This window comes from Triticum urartu, chromosome 5A (assembly GCF_056163025.1).
Source record: "Triticum urartu cultivar PI428250 chromosome 5A, HENAU_Tu73, whole genome shotgun sequence".
Taxonomy (NCBI): domain Eukaryota; kingdom Viridiplantae; phylum Streptophyta; class Magnoliopsida; order Poales; family Poaceae; genus Triticum; species Triticum urartu.
The window spans coordinates 148,155,458-148,175,908 of record NC_141877.1 but is presented as its reverse complement, the minus strand read 5'-3'; positions in this window follow the sequence as shown (position 1 = coordinate 148,175,908).

The window sequence follows — 20,451 nt, the reverse complement described above, 5'->3', positions numbered from 1 at the left end:
TATGAAAATAATGATGAAGATCTAAAAGTTATTGATGTGTCCCCTATTAAATCTTTGTTTTGCAATATGAATCTTGATAATGATGGGGCTGAATATGATCCACCTTTACCTAGAAGGCGTTCCAAGAATTCTGAATCTTTTGATCTTGATGCTAAATTTGATAAAAGTGAGATTAAACAAATTAAAACCCTAAATGTTGCTAAACCCACTATTATGGATTTCAAGGAATTTAACTATGAAAATTGCTCTTTGATTGATTGTATCTCCTTGTTGCAATCTGTGCTAAATTCTCCTCACGCTTATAGTCAAAATAAAGCGTTTACTAAACATATCGTTGATACCTTGATGCAATCTTATGAAGAAAAACTTGAACTGGAAGTTTCTATCCCTAGAAAACTTTACGATGAGTGGGAACCAACTATTAAAATTAAAATTAAAGATCATGAATGCTATGCTTTATGTGATTTTGGTGCTAGTGTTTCCACGATTCCAAAGACTTTGTGTGATTTGTTAGGTTTCTGTGATTTTGATGATTGCTCTCTAAACTTGCACCTTGCGGATTCCACTATTAAGAAACCTATGGGAAGAATTATGATGTTCTTATTGTTGCAAATAGGAATTATGTGCCCGTAGATTTTATTGTTCTTGACATAGATTGCAATCCTTCATGTCCTATTATTCTTGGTAGACCTTTCCTTAGAACGATGGTGCAATTATTGATATGAAGGAAGGAAATATTAGATTCCAATTTCCATTAAGGAAAGGCACGGAAAACTTTCCTAGAAAGAAAATTAAATTACCTTATGAATCTATTATGAGAGCCACTTATGGATTGCCTACCAAATATGGCAATACCTAGATCTATTCTTGCTTGTTATGCCTAGCTAGGGGCGTTAAACGATAGCGCTTGTTGGGAGGCAACCCAATTTTATTTTTATTCCTTGATTTTTTTTCTCCTGTTTATTAATAAATAAATTATCTAGACTCTGTTTGGGTTGTGTTTTTTGTGTTTAATTAGTGTTTGTGCCAAGTAGAACCGTTGGGAAGACTTGGGGAAAGTCTTGTTGAACATGCTGTAAAAAACAGAAACTTTAGCGCTCACGAGAATTGCTGTCATTTTTATTCGGCAAGTGCTATTTAGTTAATTCTTTTTGCATATGATTAATAGATAAATTCCTCACGTCCTGAAATTTATTTTAGAATTTTTGGGGTTCCAGATATTGCGCTAGCTACAGATTACTACATACAGTTCTGTTTTTGTCAGATTCTGTTTTTCGTGTGTTGTTTGCTTATTTTGATGTATCTATGGCTAGTAAATTAGTTTATAAACCATAAAGAAGTTGGAATACAGTAGGTATAACACCCATATAAATAAAGAATGAGTTAATTACAGTAACTTGAAGTGGTCTTTTGTTTTCTTTCGCTAAAGGAGCTCACGAGTTTTTCTACTTTAAGTTTTGTGTTGTGAAGTTTTCAAGTTTTGGGTAAAGATTTGATGGATTATGGAAAAAGGAGTGGCAAGAGCCTAAGCTTGGGGATGCCCATGGAACCCCCAAGATAATCTAAGGACACCTAAAATCCAAAGCTTGGGGATGCCCCGGAATGCATCCCCTCTTTCGTCTACTTCTATCGGTAACTTTACTTGGAGCTATATTTTTATTCGCCACATGATATGTGTTTTGCTTGGAACGTCTTGTATTATTTGAGTCTTTTCTTGTTATTTTACCGCAATCATCCTTGCTGTACACACCTTTTGAGAGATCCATACATGATTTGGAATTTGTTAGAATACTCTATGTGCTTCGCTTATATCTTTTGAGTTATATAATTTTGCTCTAGTGCTTCACTTATATCTTTTAGAGCACGGTGATGGATTTGTTTTATAGAAACTACTGATCTCTCATGATTCACTTAGATTATTTTGAGAGTATTAATAGCATGGTAATTTGCTTAAAATCCTAATATGCTTGGTATGCAAGATTAATAATAAAACTTTCTTATGACTGTGTTGAATACTAAGAGAAGTTTGATGCTTGATGATTGTTTTGAGACATGGAAGTAATAATATCAAAGTCGTGCTAGTTAAGTAGTTGTGAAATTGAGAAATACTTGTGTTGAGGTTTGCAAGTCCCGTATCATGCACGTATCGTAAACGTTATGCAACAAATTTGAAACATGAGGTGTTATTTGATTGTCTTCCTTATGAGTGGCGGTCGGGGACGAGCGATGGTCTTTTCCTACCAATCTATCCCCCTAGGAGCATGCGCGTAGTACCGAGGTTTTTTATGACTTGTAGATTTTTGCAATAAGTATGTGAGTTCTTTATGACTAATATTGAGTCCATGGATTATACGCACTCTCACCCTTCCATCCTTGCTAGCCTCTTCGGTACCATGCATTGCCCTTTATCACATTCAGAGTTGGCGCAAACTTCGCCGATGCATCCAAACACCGTGATATGATACGCTCTTTCACACATGAACCTCCTTATATCTTCCTCAAAACAGCCACCATACCTAGCTATTATGGCATTTCCATAGCCATTCCGAGATATATTGCCATGCAACTTTCCATCATTCCGTTCATCATGACACATTCATCATTGTCATATTGCTTAGCATGGTCATGTAGTTGACATAGTATTTGTGGCAAAGCCACCATTCATAATTCTTTCATACATGTCACTCTTGGTCCATTGCATATCCCGGTACACCGCCGGAGGCATTCATATAGTCATCTTTGTTCTAGTATCGAGTTGTAATCATTGAGTTGTAAATAAATAGAAGTGTTATGATCATCATTTTCTAGAGCATTGTCCCAAGTGAGGAATATAAAAAAAGGCCATAAAAAGAGAAGGCCCAAAAAAAGAGAAAGGCCATAAAAAAGAGCAAATGCCCAAAAAAGGAAAAAAAAATGAGAGAAAAAGAGAGAAGGGACAATGTTACTATCCTTTGCCACACTTGTGCTTCAAAGTAGCACCATGATCTTCATAGTAGAGTGTATCTCATGTTATCACTTTCATATACTAGTGGGAATTTTTCATTATAGAACTTGGCTTGTATATTCCAACAATGGGCCTCCTCAAGTGCCCTAGGTCTTCGTGAGCAAGCAAGTTGGATGCACACCCACTAGTTTCTTTTGTTGAGCTTTCATACATTTATAGCTCTAGTGCATCCGTTGCATGGCAATCCCTACTCCTTGCATTAACATCAATCGGTGGGCATCTCCATAGCTCATTGATTAGCCTCGTTGATGTGAGACTTCCTCCTTTTTTGTCTTCTCCACATAACCCCCCTCATTATATTCTATTCCACCTATAGTGTTATGTCCATGGCTCGCGCTTATATATTGCGTGAAAGTTTATAGGTTTGAGATTACTAAAGTATGAAACAATTGCTTGGCTTGTCATCGGGGTTGTGCATGATGATAGCATTCTTGTGTCACGAAAATGAAACATGACTAAACCATATGATTTTGTAGGGATGAACTTTCTTTGGCCATGTTATTTTGAGAAGACATAATTGCTTAGTTAGTATGCTTGAAGTATTATCATTTTTATGTCAATATGAACTTTTGTCTTGAATCTTTCGGATCTGAATATTCATACCACAATTAAGAAGAATTACATTAAAATTATGCCAAGTAGCACTCCGCATCAATAATTTTGTTTTTATTATTTACCTACTCGAGGACGAGCAGGAATTAAGCTTGGGGATGCTTGATACGTCTCCAATGTATCTATAATTTTTGATTGCTCCATGCTATATTATCTACTGTTTTGGACATTATTGGGCTTTATTATCCACTTTTATATTATTTTTGGTACTAACCTATTAACCGGAGGCCCAGCCCAGAATTGTTGTTTTTTGCCTGTTTTAGGGTTTCAAAGAAAAGGAATATCAAACGGAGTCCAAACGGAATGAAACCTTCGGGAACGTGATTTTCTCATCAAATACAACTCAGGAGACTTGGACCCTACGTCAAGGCACGTAACAGGAGGCCACGAGGTAGGGGGTGCGCCCTACCCTACCAGGCGCGCCCCCACCCTTGTGGGCCCCTTGTTGCTCCATCGATGTACTTCTTCATCCTATATATACCCACGTACCCCCAAACGATCAGATATGGAGCAAAAACCCTAATTCCACGGCCGCAACTTTCTGTATCCACGAGATCCCATCTTGGGGCCTGTTCCGGAGGTCCGTCGGAGGGGGCATCGATCATGGAGGGCTTCTACATCAACACCATAGCCCCTCCGATGAAGTGTGAGTAGTTTACCTCAGACCTACTGGTCCATAGTTAGTAGCTAGATGGCTTCTTCTCTCTTTTTGGATCTCAATACAATGTTCTCCCCCTCTCTTGTTGAGATCTATTCGATGTAATCTTCTTTTTGCTGTGTGTTTGTTGAGACCGATGAATTGTGGGTTTATGATCGAGTCTATCTATGAATAATATTTGAATCTTCTCTGAATTCTTTTATGTATGATTGGTTATCTTTGCAAGTCTCTTTGAATTACCAGTTTGGTTTGACCTACTAGATTGATCTTTCTTGCAATGGGAGAAGTGCTTAGCTTTGGGTTCAATCTTGCGGTGTCCTTTCCCGGTGACAGTAATGGCAGCAAGGCACGTATTGTATTGTTGCCATCAAGGATAACATGATGGGGTTTTCTTCATATTGCATGAGTCTATCCCTCTACATCATGTCATCTTGCTTAAGGCGTTACTCTGTTTTTAACTTAATACTCTAGATGCATGCTGGATAGCGGTCGATGAGTGGAGTAATAGTAGTAGATGCAGGCAGGAGTCGGTCTACTTGTCTCGGACGTGATGCCTATATACAAGATCATACCTAGATATTCTCATAACTATGCTCAATTATGTCAATTGCTCAACAGTAATTTGTTCACCCACCGTAGAATACTCATGCTCTCGAGAGAAGCCACTAGTGAAACCTATGGCCCTCAGGTCTATCTTTATCATATCAATCTCCTACTACTTAGGTATTTACTTTGCCATTTACTTTGCCTTTATTTTACTTTGCATCTTTATCATAAAAATACCAAAAATATTATCTTATCATATCTATCAGATCTCACTCTCGTAAGTGGCCCTATAGGGATTGACAACCCCTATTTGCGTTGGTTGTGAGGATTTATTTGTTTTGTGCAGGTGCGAGGGACTCGCGCGTAGCCTCCAACTGGATTGATACCTTGGTTCTCAAAAACTGAGGGAAATACTTACGCTACTTTGCTGCATCATCCCTTCCTCTTCGGGGAAAACCATCGCGGTGCTAAAAGAGGTAGCAGCGGCTACCAGCTGTACTCGTCGGTAGATGAGGATGGATGGTGGAGGCAAAGGGGCGCTCACCCGCTCGCGTCAACGGAGAAGAGAGCGGAGAGGATGGGGATCCCGTCCCGGTGCAGCGATGGCCGGCGGGACCGATCTTGACGCGATGGAGGAGCAATGCGTTGCGGGATCCTCTGGATCCGATGCCAGGGAGGCGCGCCGGAGGTGGTGCATCGGGGGTGGGGCGCGCAGCCTAGGCGGGGTGGGGCGGCGCGCGGCCGGGTCGAGGTCGGGCGGTGCGCAGCTGGAACAGGGTGGGGCAGCGTGTGGGCAGGTTGGGGTTGCGCGAGCGGAGGGGTCCGGTGGCGGGGAGATGTGGCGCGGTGGGGGTGCGCGCGGGGGCAAGGTGCGGGGAGGGAGGTCGGGGCGCCGGCAAGGTGTGCGGAAGATGGGCAGCTCGCCGGCCACCGCGACGGAGGGAGTTGGCCGGGCGCTGGGCCGGCGCCAACAGTGGAAGGTGGAGGGGAGGTGGGATTAAAGTGCGGGGAGGAAGAAGGTGGGAGGGAGAGGTTTGGGCATGGGAAGTGGGGTGGTTTCGTGGGGTTGGTTGACTTTTTTCTTTTTTCCCGTATGTTTGGGTCTGGTAGGCGCGACGGGGGTGTTGGTGTTAGCAGAATAAGCACACTGTTAGCAGAATAATGGTCTTAAGGGGTGTTATCATAATATATTCGGATTTCTCGAACACATAGTGCTTGACAAAGGAAAAAGTGTAAAAAGGAAAGGTGATGATCACCATGACTCTTGTATAGGGGTAGAAGATAAAAGTAAAAGATAGGCCCTTCGCAGAGGGAAGTAGAGGTTGTCATGCGCTTTTATGGTTAGATGCACATAATCTTAATACAAAAGAACGTCACTTTATATTGCCACTTGTGATAAAGACCTTTATTATGCAGTTGGTCGCTTTTATTTCTTCCATATCACAAGTTCGTATAAAGCTTGTTTTCTTCACACTAATAGATCATACATATTTAGAGAGCAATTTTTATTGCTTGCACCGATGAGAACTTACTTGAAGGATCTTACTCAATCCATAGGTAGGTATGGTGGACTCTCATGGCAAAACTGGTTTAAGGGATGTTTTCAAAGCACAAGTAGTATCTCTACTTGGTGCAAAGAATTTGGCTAGCATGAGAGGGAAAGGCAAGCTCAACATGTTGGAGGATCCATGACAATATAACTTCTATTCAGATATAAGAAAACATAACCCATTATGTTGTATTCCTTGTCCAACATCAACTTTTTAGCATGTCATATTTTAATGAGTGCTCACAATTACAAAATATGTCCAAGATAGTATATTTATATGTGAAATCTCTCTTCCTTCAATATTCTTTCATGAATTGTTCAAGTGGCCAATACTACATTTGCTAACTTTCAGTAAATTTACCACCTATACTTATTATGTGTGAAGTCATTACTCCCCAGAGTATAAGCATATGAAACATATATAAATTCAGATTTATGATATCCAATGCATTCAACCTTTTACTCATAGGATATAAGTTAAGCACGTGAGTAAATGACAAATTGCTCCAAAAAGATATGAGTGAAGAACAATGAGTAGTCCAAGTAATTAACTAGCCATGGGAGAACTCTCTCTCTCTCCCTCTCATTCAAGATTTTAGATCCAATGATTTTATTCAAACAACAAGTAAAATGAAAATACTCTCAAAGCCAAAACACATATCATGTGATGAATAAAAATATAGCTCCGAGTAAGGTATATCGATGGTTTTGAAGACGAAAGAGGGGATGCCTTCCAAGGCATCCCGAAGCTTAGGCGCTTGAGTCTTCCTTGAATATTACCTTGGGGTTCCTTGGGCATCCCCAAGCTTAGGGTCTTACCACTCCTTATTCTCCTTGTATCGATATCTCACCCAAAACTTGAAAACTTCAATCACACAAAACTTAACGGAACTTCGTGAGATGGGTTGGTATGATAAAGAGTAAATCATTCACTGTCGTACTGTCAAAGACAAGATTCATAATTGTTCTCACACAATGCCTACTGTACCATATCATTTCTACAATTATATTGAGCAATATAAGCCACAGAAACTAGAAAACAAGCGAACTATGCATTGAAAACGGAATCTGCCAAAAACAGAACAGTCTGTAATGATTTGAACAAAAACCATACTTATGCTACTCCAAAAATTCTGAAAAATTAGGCCAACCTAGGAAATTTGTTTATTAATCTTCTGAAGAAAGAAAGAGTATTTTATTAAGGTTCTGTTAAAAATGAGAATGGTTTTCCTGAGCACGAAAGATTCTGTTTTTCAGCAAGATCAAATCAACTATCACCGTAAGCCATCCCAAAGGTCTTACTTGGCACTTTATTGCAACAAAAGCTATAAAACATGATTACTACAGTAGCTTAATCATGTGAAAACACACAAAAAGTAAGGATAAATATTGGGTTGTCTCCCAAAAAGCGCTTTTCGTTAATGCCTTTTCTACTAGGCACGATGATTTCAATGATGCTCACATAAAAGATAAGAATTGAAACATAATAGAAGCATCATGAAGAATATGACTAGCACATTTAAGTCTAACACACTTCCTATGCATAGGGATTTTGTGAGCAAACAACTTATGGGAACAAGAATCAACTAGCATAGGAAGGCAAAACAAGCATAACTTCAAGATTTTCAACACATAGAGAGGAAACTTGATATTATTGCAACTTCTACAAGCATATATTCCTCCCTCGTAATAATTTTCAGTAGCATCATGAATGAATTCAACAATATAGCTATCACACAAAGCATTCTTTTCATGATCCATAAGCATATAAATTTTACTACTCTCCACATAAGCAAATTTATTCTCATAAATAGTAGTGGGAGCAAACTCAACCAAATAACTATCATGCGAGGCATAATCCAATTGAAAACTAAAATCAAGATGACAAGTTTCATGGGTATCATTATTCTTTCTAGCATACATGTCATCACAATAATCATCATAGATAGAAACTTTGTTCTCATAATCAATTGGAACCTCTTCCGAAATAGTGGAATCGTTATTAAATAAAGTCATGCTCTCTCCAAATCCACTTTCATAAATATTATAAGATTCAACACCCTCCAAAATAGTGGGTTCATTACCTAGAGTTGACAGTCTTCCAACCCACTTTTCAATGATAATTGTATTCATACTCTAAAAGATATAAGTGAAGTTCATAGAGCATTCTACAAATAATATATGTTTATCAATATCCAAGATCAAAATATATAAGTGAAGCACATGAAGCATTCTATAAAGCCATACTCAAAAGATTTAAGTGAAGCATAGAGAGCATTCTACAAAGACATACTCAAAAGATTTAAGTGAAGCATAGAGAGCATTTTGTAAAGGCATACTCAAAAGATTTAAGTGAAGCACAAAGAGCATTCTACAAATCAATGAAGGGCTACCTCGCACTAGCATGGAGCATAAAGGAAAAGAAAATATAAATTAACACAAAAGACGCATATCATGTGAACAAAACAAAAATCGAGGTATACCGATAATTGTTGAAGAAGAAAGATGGGATGCCAACCGGGGCATCCCCAAGCTTACATGCTTGAGTATCCTTGAAATATTTACTTGGGGTGCCTTGAGCATCCCCAAGCTTGAACTCTTGCCTCTCCTTATTCTTCTCATATCGGTAACTCCTCGTTCTTCGAACACTTCATCCACACAAAACTTAACAAAAACTTTGTGAGATTCGTTAGTACAATAAAGCAAATCGCTAACTTTAGGTACTATTGCAAACTCATTCCAATTTCATATTAGCATTATATCTATTGTATTCCAACTTCGCCATGGTTCATACCCCCCGTTACTACCCATAGATTCATCAAAATAAGTGAACAACACATAGAAAACAGAATCTGTCAAGAACAGGACAGTCTGTAGTAATCTGGAACTTTCATATACTTTTGTAGCTTCAAAATTCTAAAACATTAGGAAAATCTAAACAATTTGCATAGAAATACTGTGTAAAAATTCCAAGATTTTATCATGCTCCAGTAAAAAATGGAAAATAAAAGACTACAGAAAGAGTTTTCGTTTTTCTGCTACACACAACAAACAAGCAATTTAAGCATCCTAAAGCCAAACCAAGACACATTATTTTTATAATACAATGGGTATATACAAGGGGATACTTATTTTTGAGAAACTTCCATGAAAAATTCTACATTGTTTCCATGAGCATGAACACAAGTGTTCAAGGTCGACCCTCACTTCTCCAATGCATAACCTTCCAATCACTTCTCTTTTTGAAAAACTTTTTAAGCATAAGGGGCAAGTAATTTTTTTTGTATTTTTCAATTTGTAATTTTTTTTGTTTCACCCACAACTAAACAAAAACAAAAGGGAAAACAAAATCTACATAGTGAATAAACCAAACAAGCATACACGAGAATACCAACCCCACGCTATTGCTCCCCCGCAACGGCGCCAGAAAAGAGCTTGATAATCCTCAAGTGCAAGGAATCATCATAGCAATTTCCAAAGGTGGAAGGGATAAGCATGGAGTGTCGAACCCACAAGGAGCTAAAGGTAAGATCAATATTCTCTCAAGTCCTATCTGCCACTGATACGACTCTACATACACCGAATGTTTGCTTCCAACTAGAGACGAGAAATAAAACTACGTTGTAGGTATGAAGAGGATAACTTTGCATGACATCGAAGAACTAAAATATAAAAGTAGGTGTTGTTAACATAAAGTTATAATATATTGCTATATATTATAAATAGCGAGTGTGGAATAATGATGGGTCGGTGTGCGGAATTATCCTAGGCAATTGTTGACAAGATCGGTAATCATTATTGCAATTTCATATGAGGGGGAGGCATAAGCAAACATACTTTCTATTCTTGTATCATATACACTTATGATTGGAACTCTAGAAAGCATACACAACTACTAAATATCATTCAGGTAAAACCCAACCATAGCATTAACATATCAAGTCCCCTTTATTCCCATACGCCATGACCCACTTATCCGTGTTTGTGTTTCAGTCACTCACGCAACACAGACAATAAGCAAACCACGAACATATTCAAACCCTATGATACGTCTCCAATGTATCTATAATTTTTTTTATTGTTCCATGCTATTATATTATCTATCTTGGATGTTTTATATGCATTTATATGCTATTTTATATGATTTTTGGGACTAACCTATTAACCTAGAGTCCAGTGCCAGTTTTAGTTTTTCCCTTGTTTTCGAGTTTTATAGAAAAGGAATGTCAAATGGGGTCCAATTGAGCTAAAACTTCTCCACAATTGTTTTTGGACCAAAAGAAGCCCACGGAGTACCGGAGTTGGTCTAGAAGAGTCCCGAGTCATCCACAAGGGTGGAGGAAGCTCCCACCCCCCTAGGGCGCGCCCTCCGACCTTGTGGTTGACTCGTGGACCCCCCCCTTGATTTGTTCTCAACGCCAACACCTCTTATATATCCCCAAACCTCCAAAACAGAACCTAGATCAGGAGTTCCGCCGCCGCAAGCCTCTGTAGCCACCAAAATCCAATCAGGGCCCTGTTCCGGCACCCTGCCGAAGGGGGGAATCATCACCGGTGGCCATTGTCGGTGTCAAAACCGATGGATCTCGGGTAGGGGGTCCTGAACTATGCGTCTAAGGTCGATGGTAACAGGAGACAGGGGACACGATGTTTACCCAGGTTCGGGCCCTCTCTACGGAGGTAATACCCTACGTCATGCTTGACTGATATTGATGAATACGAGTATTACAAGAGTTGATCTACCTCAAGATCGTAATGGCTAAACCCTAGAGGCCTAGCTTGTATAGCTATGATCATCCCCCTCCCTCTGGACTAAGTCCTCTGGTTTATATAACACCAGGAGGATCTAGGGTTACACAAGGTCGGTTACAAAGAAAGGAATCTACATATTAGGTCGCCAAGCTTGCCTTCCACGCCAAGGAGAGTCCCATCCGGACACGGGTGCAGTCTTCAGTCTTCGTGTTCTTCAGAACCCATCAGTCCTGCCCATGGCTAACAGGCCGGACGCCCGAGGACCCCTTAGTCCAGGACTCCCTCAGTAGCCCCTGAACCTGGCTTCAATGACAATGTATCCGGCGCGTAGATCTGTCTTCGGCATTGCAAGGCAGGTTCCTCCTTCCGAACTCCAAGATAGTCTTTGGATGTATTAAACGTGTCCGGACCTGTAACACACACCACACACAACCGTAGAGAGAATATAATATTCCATGAGTCCAATCTGCTGACAACTTTTTCTTACAACATGACATCACGTCTGTCCGGTCACTATATCAAACCGTTTTGTCTGCCATCCCGTGTTTCGAGATGCGATTTCCATTGGCACGTCTTGTCAAAGCAGAGATCGTGTCCTCTTATCGCGGGATTCTCATCAATACGGGCGTGAGTAATCCAATCGTGTCGTTTACACAGCCCTTGGGAATAGGTGAGGTTTAAGGCGAGCGGGGAGGCGTTCAATATTCACTACCTTATAAAGAGATAAGAATCCCCTTCCTTCTCCCACGCCTTCTCTCTTCCTCTGCCCTTCCACTCTCGAGCTCCAGCGCCCAAGTTCTCATCTTTTTCCCACTCGAGCAAGTACTCAACCATGTCCGGATCCGGAAGTCAAGGCCATTGGATGGTCTCCTCCATCAAGGAGGAGGATATTACTGAGCTTCGGGCGGCCAGGTACCTGGCGAAGGGAATCGCCCACCATCTTCCAGCCCAGGGGCAAGTTGTCCCCACACCGAAGCCCAATGAGAGGGTGGTATTCATCCCTCACTTCCTCCGCGGGCTAGGGTTTCCACTCCACCCTTTCGTCCGTGGGCTGATGTACTATTACGGGATAGACTTCCATGATCTATCCCCGAACTCCTTCCTCGACATTTTGGCGTTCATCGTCGTGTGTGAGGCCTTCCTCTGCATCCAACCCCACTTCGGGATGTGGCTCAAGGTCTTCAATGTGAAGCCGAAGGTGGTGGATGGCCAGCACGCGGAGTGCAGAGGTGCCATGGTGAGCAAGCTGACTAATGTTTCCTGGCCGAAAGGCACTTTCATGGAGACTGTCAAGGAATGGCAGAAACAATGGTTCTACATCATAGAACCCCGCGATGCAGACTGGGCTGCCGCTGCCGAATTCAACCCCAACGCTCCAATGCGGCTCACCTCTTGGGTTGAGAAGAGCCTGAATTGGTCATCTTTAGATGAGCTGATAGCGTTGCAGACGCGCGTTCAAAGTATGGTGGACAAGGATATCAAGCTTGTTGATATAATCCAGGTGATGCTAGTTTGCCGGATTCTCCCGTGCCAAAGCCGAAGCCGCCCTCTGTGGGAGTTTCATCCTAAGAAGCACCATACCCTGAAGAGGCTCTTCGAAACATCTCACAAAGATGCCTGGAAGTTGCTCTTCAAGAGAAATGAGACACCGCCGGCCACGGAATCGAATCGTGGGCATGACATCAATCACCTCGCCAACGAGGTATGTGGTTATTAATGCATCCCCTACATGCTTGTTTCGAGGATGATATCTGAGCTATTATTACCATTGCTTCTTCAGGATTGGATGGAGAGGGCAAAGCAGATCCGGTGTCCGGCTCCGCTGCCTGAAGAACAAGTCATCCCACATTTAGCAAAGATGCTGGTGTCGGTGCCTTATACGGCACCGACGAAGAAGGCCACGGGGAAGGCCAAGGGGGTCCGAAGTGGTCCCCACCGCAAGGGCACTTCAGACGTGACGTCCGAAGACAAGACCCGTTCCTCTGTCGCAGAAGACGACGACGATGAGGAGGAGAAGAAGAGCGACTCCCCCTCTGATGGAGGGAGGAAGAAGAGGGCGGTCTCTACAATCCTAGAGGCAGAGGCGCCCAAGAAGGGTAAAGGCCCGCGCGCGGGCAGTTCCGCATGGGACGCCGACAGCAGTCCGGAGCGACGCCCCCGCACCAAGCCTCGGGCCGCATTGTAAGTGCTAAGACTCGTACATGCCCATAAATCTAACCTCCCCTCTTTGTTGTATTGACATGATTAATTATGCTATTGCAGTCCAGCCCATGACAGCTCCCAGCGATCCTCATCAAGAGGCTCGTTCGACTCAAAGGAGATGGCCAGCGAGGCACCGCTGGCCGCTTACTCTCACAAGGCCAAGGGAGACGACGAGGTGCTCTCCCAACGGACCTTCCTAGACTGGGGAGAGGCTCAGGGGGCGCCAGAAGGTGAAGCCTCCGTCTCCAAACACTAGGGGAGCCAATCCCCGTGGAGACTGGGGACGAGGGCCGCATTCAGTTCGGCCCTCAACCGGACTCGATTTCGGTGACCGATACGGCTCCGGAATCCATCACACAACCTCCTTCGAAAGAAGGGGGTATGCCTATTCCACCGGTGACCCCTGTCCAACCAAGGGCACCAGATAATCTGTTGGAAGCGCTGCGAGGCGCTTCCATTGTGGATGAACACCGTATTCTTATGGGCACGATGATTGAGAAGGTTCAGTCCGCCAAGAGCGGACTAACCGAAGCCTGCAGCAGCTTGCTGACAGGTTTTGAGGTAAGCGACACAGAAAAAGAAAATCCCAATATAGACAATAGCCCCTGAGACACTGTCCGGTGTTCGGAAAGAAAAGCCGGACATAGGATCAATCCATTATTGCAGGAAACTAACTAAATTGTCTGTAATGAATACGCAGGCGTCACTATTGGCTGCCGCCTCACATACTGCCGAGGTCTCCGAAATGAAGCAGAGACTGGAGCAGGCCGAGGAGGCAGCTTCAAGAAAAACAAGGTATGTGATAACCCATTATGTATTCGAAAAAGGTAAAATGACATGCGTTTGACCGAAGTGCCATGATATGTACAGAAGTGACGACCGAGGTCGAGGCTCTGGTCGAAGCCGATGGGAAGGCTGTCAAGGAGCAGGCCGCCCGTAAGAGGCTCAAGGCCCGGGTCAACGAAGTCCAACAGGAGCTCCATGACGCGGTGAGGAAGTGCGAGACTTGATACGTCTCCAACGTATCTATAATTTTTGATTGCTCCATGCTATATTATCTTCTGCTTTGGACATTATTAGGCTTTATTATTCAATTTTATATTATTTTTGGGACTAACCTATTAACCGGAGGCCCAGCCCAGAATTGTTGTTTTTTTTGCCTATTTTAGGGTTTCAAAGAAAAGGAATATCAAACGGAGTCCAAACGGAATGAAACCTTCGGGAACATGATTTTTGGAACGAACAAGATCCAGGAGACTTGGACCCTACGTCAAGAAACCAACAGGGAAGCCATGAGGTAGGGGGCGCGCCTACCCCCCCCCCCCCCGAGGCGCGCCCTCCACCCTCGTGGGCCCCCTGTTGCTCCACCGACGTACTCCTTCCTCCTATATATACGAACGTACCCCCAAACGATTAGATACTGAGCCAAAACCCTAATTCCACCGTCGTAACTTTCTGTATCCACGAGATCCCATCTTGGGGCCTGTTCCGGAGCTCCGTCGGAGGGGGCATCGATCATGGAGGGCTTATACATCAACACCATAGCCTCTCCGATGAAGTCTGAGTAGTTTACCTCAGACCTTCGGGTCCATAGTTATTAGCTAGATGGCTTCTTCTCTCTTTTTGGATCTCAATACAAAGTTCTCCCCCTCTCTTATGGAGATCTATTCGATGTAATCTTCTTTTGCGGTGTGTTTGTTGAGACCGATGAATTGTGGGTTTATGATCAAGTTTATCTATGAACAATATTTGAATCTTCTTTGAATTCTTTTATGTATGATTGGTTATCTTTGCAAGTCTCTTCGAATTATAAGTTTGGTTTGGCCTACTAGATTGATCATTCTTGCAATGGAGAAGTGCTTAGCTTTGGGTTCAATCTTGCGGTGTCCTTTCCCAGTGACAGTAGGGGCAGCCAGGCACGTATTGTATTATTGCCATCGAGGATAACAAGATGGGGTTTTTATAATATTGCATGAATTTATGCCTCTACATCATGTCATCTTGCTTAAAGCATTACTTTGTTCTCTTGAACTTAATACTCTAGATGCATGTTGGATAGCGGTCGATGTGTGGAGTAATAGTAGTAGATGCAGGCAGGAGTCGGTCTACTTGTCTCGTACGTGATGCCTATACACATGAGCATACCTAGATATTCTCATAACTATGCTCAATTATGTCAATTGCTCAACAGTAATTTGTTCACCCACCGTAAAACACTTATGCTCTTGAGAGAAGCCACTAGTGAAACCTATGGCCCTCGGGTCTATCTTCATCATATTAATCTTCCAACACTTAGTTATTTTATTTGCTTTTTACTTTGCTTTTATTTTACTTTGCATCTTTATCATAAAAATACCAAAAATATTATCTTATCATATCTATCAGATCTCACTCTCGTAAGTGACCATGTAGGGATTGACAACCCCTTATCGCGTTGGTTGCGAGGATTTATTTGTTTTGTGTAGGTGTGAGGGACTCGCGCGTAGCCTCCTACTGGATTGATACCTTGGTTCTCAAAAACTGAGGGAAATACTTACGCTACTTTGCTGCATCACCCTTTCCTATTCAAGGGAAAACCAACGCAGTGCTCAAGAGGTAGCAAGAAGGATTTCCGGCGCCGTTGTCGGGGAGGTCTACGCAAAAGTCAACATACCAAGTACCCATCACAAACCCTTATCTCCCGCATTACATTATTTGCCATTTGCCTCTTGTTTTCCTCTCCCCCGCTTCACCCTTGCCGTTTTATTCGCCCTCTCTCTCTATCCTCCCTCTCTTTCTCTATTTGCCTCTTTTTTGCCCGTTCCTCGTTTTCTTGTGTGTTAGATTGCTTGCTTGTCACGATGGCTCAAGATAACACTAGATTGTGTGACTTTACCAATACCAACAACAATGATTTTATTAGCACTCCGATTGCTCCTCTTACCGATGTTGAATCTTGTGAAATTAATGTTGCCTTGCTGAATCTTGTCATCAAAGATCCGTTTTCTGGCCTTCCTAGTGAAGATGCCGCTACCCATCTAAATAGCTTCGTTGATCTGTGTGATATGCAAAAGAAGAAAGATGTGGACAATGATATTGTTAAATTGAAGCTATTTTCTTTTTCGCTTAGAGATCGTGCTAAAGCTTGGTTTTCGTCTTTGCCTAAAAATAGTATTGATTCTTGGAATAAGTGCAAAGATGCTTTTATCTCTAAGTATTTTCCTCCCGCTAAGATCATCTCTCTTAGAAACGATATTATGAATTTTAAGCAACTTGATCATGAACATGTTTCACAAGCTTGGGATAGGGTGAAATTAATGATACGTAATTGCCCAACACATGGTTTGAATTTGTTGGTGATTATACAAAAATTTTATGCCGGATTGAATTTTTCTTCTAGAAATCTTTTAGATTCGGCCGCGGGAGGCACTTTTATGGAAATCACTTTAGGAGAAGCTGCTAAACTCCTAGATAATATTATGGTTAATTATTCTCAATGGCACACTGAAAGATCTACTAATAAAAAAGTGCATTTGATAGAAGAAATTAATGTTTTGAGTGGGAAGATGGATGAACTTATGAAATTATTTGCTACTAAGAGTGTTTCTTCTGATCCTAATGATATGCCTTTGTCTACTTTGATTGAAAATAATAACGAATCTATGGATGTGAATTTTGTTGGTAGGAATAATTTTGGTAACAACACATATAGAGGAAACTTTAACCCTAGACCGTATCCTAGTAATTCCTCTAATAATTATGGTAATTCCTACAACAATTCTTATGGAAATTATAATAAGATGCCCTCTGATTTTGAATCTAATATTAAAGAATTTATTACTTCGCAAAAGAATTTCAATGCTTTGATTCAAGAAAAATTGCTTAAGATTGATGATTTGGCTAGGAACGTTGATAGAATTTCTCTTGATGTTGATTCTTTTAAACTTAGATCTATTCCTCCTAAGCATGATATCAATGAGTCTCTCAAAGCCATGAGAATTTCCATTGATGAGTGCAAAGAAAGAACCGCTAGGATGCGTGCTAAGAAAGATTCCTTTTATAAGAGCGTGTTCTTCTAGTTTCCATGATAATAAAGATGAAGATCTAAAAGTTATTGATGTGTCCCCTATTAAATCTTTGTTTTGCAATATGAATCTTGATAATGATGGGACTGAATATGATCCACCTTTACCTAGAAGGCGTTCCTAAAATTCGGAGTTTTTAGATCTTGATGCTAAATTTGATAAAAGTGGGATTGAAGAGATTAAAACTTTAAATAGTAATGAACCCACTATATTGGATTTCAAGGAATTTAATTATGATAGCTGCTCTTTGATAGATTGTATTTCCTTGTTGCAATCCATGCTAAATTCTCCCCATGCTTATAGTCAAAATAAAGCTTTTACCAAACATATCGTTGATGCTTTGATGCAATCTTATGAAGAAAAACTTGAGTTGGAAGTTTCTATCCCTAGAAAACTTTATGATGAGTGGGAACCTACTACTAAAATTAAAATTAAAGATCATGAATTCTATGCTTTGTGTGATTTGGGTGCTAGTGTTTCCATGATTCCAAAGACTTTGTGTGATTTGTTAGGTTTCCATGATTTTGATGATTGCTCTTTAAACTTGCACCTTGCGGATTCCACTATTAAGAAACCTATGGGAATAATTAATGCTGTTCTTATTGTTGCAAATAGGAATTATGTGCCCGTAGATTTTATCGTTCTTGATACAGATTGCAATCCTTCATCTCCTATTATTCTTGGTAGACCTTTCCTTAGAACGATTGGTGCAATTATTGATATGAAGGAGGAAATATTAGATTCCAATTTCCGTTAAGGAAATGCATGGAACACTTTCCTAGAAAGAAAATTAAATTACCTTATGAATCTATTATGAGTGCCACTTATGGATTGCCTACCAAAGATGGCAACACCTAGATCTATCCTTGCTTTTTATGCCTAGCTAGGGCGTTAAACGATAGCGCTTGTTGGGAGGCAACCCAATTTTATTTTATTCCTTGATTTTTTCTCTGTTTAGTAATAAATAATTTATCTAGCCTCTGTTTTGTTTGTTTTTTTGTGTTTAATTAGTGTTTGTTCCAAGTAGAACCGTTGGGAAGACTTGGGGGAAGTCTTGTTAATCTTGCTGTAAAAAACAGAAACTTTAGCCCTCACGAGAACTGCTTCCATTTTTATTTGGAAAGTGATATTTTGTTAATTATTTTTTCAGATGATTAATAGATAAATTACTCACGTCCAGAAATTTATTTTAGAATTTTTGGGGTTCCATATTTTGCTTTAGTTACAGATTACTACAGACTGTTCTGTTTTTGACAGATTCTGTTTTTCGTGTGTTGTTTGCTTATTTTGATGAATATATGGCTAGTAAAATAGTTTATAAACCATAGAGAAGTTGGAATACAGTAGTTTTAACACCAATATAAATAAATAATGAGTTAATTACAGTACCTTCAAGTGGTCTTTTGTTTTCTTTCGCTAATGGAGCTCACGAGATTTTCTACTTTAAGTTTTGTGTTGTGAAGTTTTCAAGTTTTGGGTAAGGATTTGATGGATTATGGAACAAGGAGTGGCAAGAGCCTAAGCTTGGGGATTCCCATGGCACCCCCAAAATAATCTAAGGACACCTAAAAGCCAAAGCTTGGGGATGCCCCGGACGGCATCCCCTCTTTCGTCTACTTCCACCGGTAACTTTACTTGGAGCTATTTTTTATTCACCACATGATATGTGTTTTGCTTGGAGCATCTTGTATGATTTGAGTATTTGCTCTTTTGTTTACCACAATCATCTTTTCTATACACACCTTTTGAGAGAGACACACATGATTCAGAAATTATTAGAATACTCTATGTGCTTCACTTATATCTTTTGAGTTATATAGTTTTGCTCTAGTACTTCACTTATATCTTTTAGAGCATGGTGGTGGATTTGTTTTATATAAAATATTGATCTCTCATGCTTCACTTAGATTATTTTGAGAGTCTTAAATAGCATGGTAATTTGCTTAAATAATCCTAATATGATAGGTATACAAGATTAATAATAAAATTCTCTTATGAGTATGTTGAATACTATGAGAAGTTTGATACTTGATAATTGTTTTGAGATATGGAGATGGTGATATTAGAGTCATCCTAGTTGAGTAGTTGTGAATTTGAGAAATACTTGTTTTAAAGTTTGTGATTCCCGTAGCATGCACGTATGGTGAACCGTTATGTGATGAAGTCGGGGCATGATTTATTTATTGATTGTCTTCCTTGTGAGTGGCGGTCGGGGACGAGCGATGGTCTTTTCCTACCAATCTATCCCCCTAGGAGCATGCTCATAATACTTTGCTTTGATAACTTGTAGATTTTTGCAATAAGTATATGAGTTCTTTATGACTAATGTTGAGTCCATGGATCATACGCACTCTCTTCCTTCCACCATTGCTAGCCTCTCTAATACCGCGCACCTTTCGCTGGTATCATACACCCACCATATACCTTCCTCAAAACAGCCACCATACCTACCTATCATGGCATTTCCATAGCCATTTCGAGATATATTGCCATGCAACTTTCCACCGTTCCGTTTACTATGACATGTTCCATCATTGTCATATTGCTTTGCATGATCATGTAGTTGACATTGTATTTGTGGCAAAGCCACCATTCATAATTCTTTCATACATGTCACTCTTCATTCATTGCATATCCCGGTACACCGCCGGAGGCATTCACATAGAGTCATATTTTGTTCCAAGTATTGAGTTGTAATTGTTGAGTTGTAAGTACATAAAAGTGTGATGATCATCATTTTTAGAGCATTGTCCCAACTGAGGAAAGGATGATGGAGATTATGATTCCCCCACAAGTCGGGATGAGACTCCGGACGAAAAATAATAATAATAATAGAATAATAATAATAATAATAATAATAATATAATAATAATAATAATAATAATAATAATAAAAAGAGGCCATAAAAAAGAGAAAAGGCCCAAATAAAAAATGAGAGAAAAAGAGAGAATGGACAATGCCACTATCCTTTTACCACACTTGTGCTTCAAAGTAGCACCATGATCTTCATGATAGAGAGTCTCCTATGATCACTTTCATATACTAGTGGGAACTTTACATTATA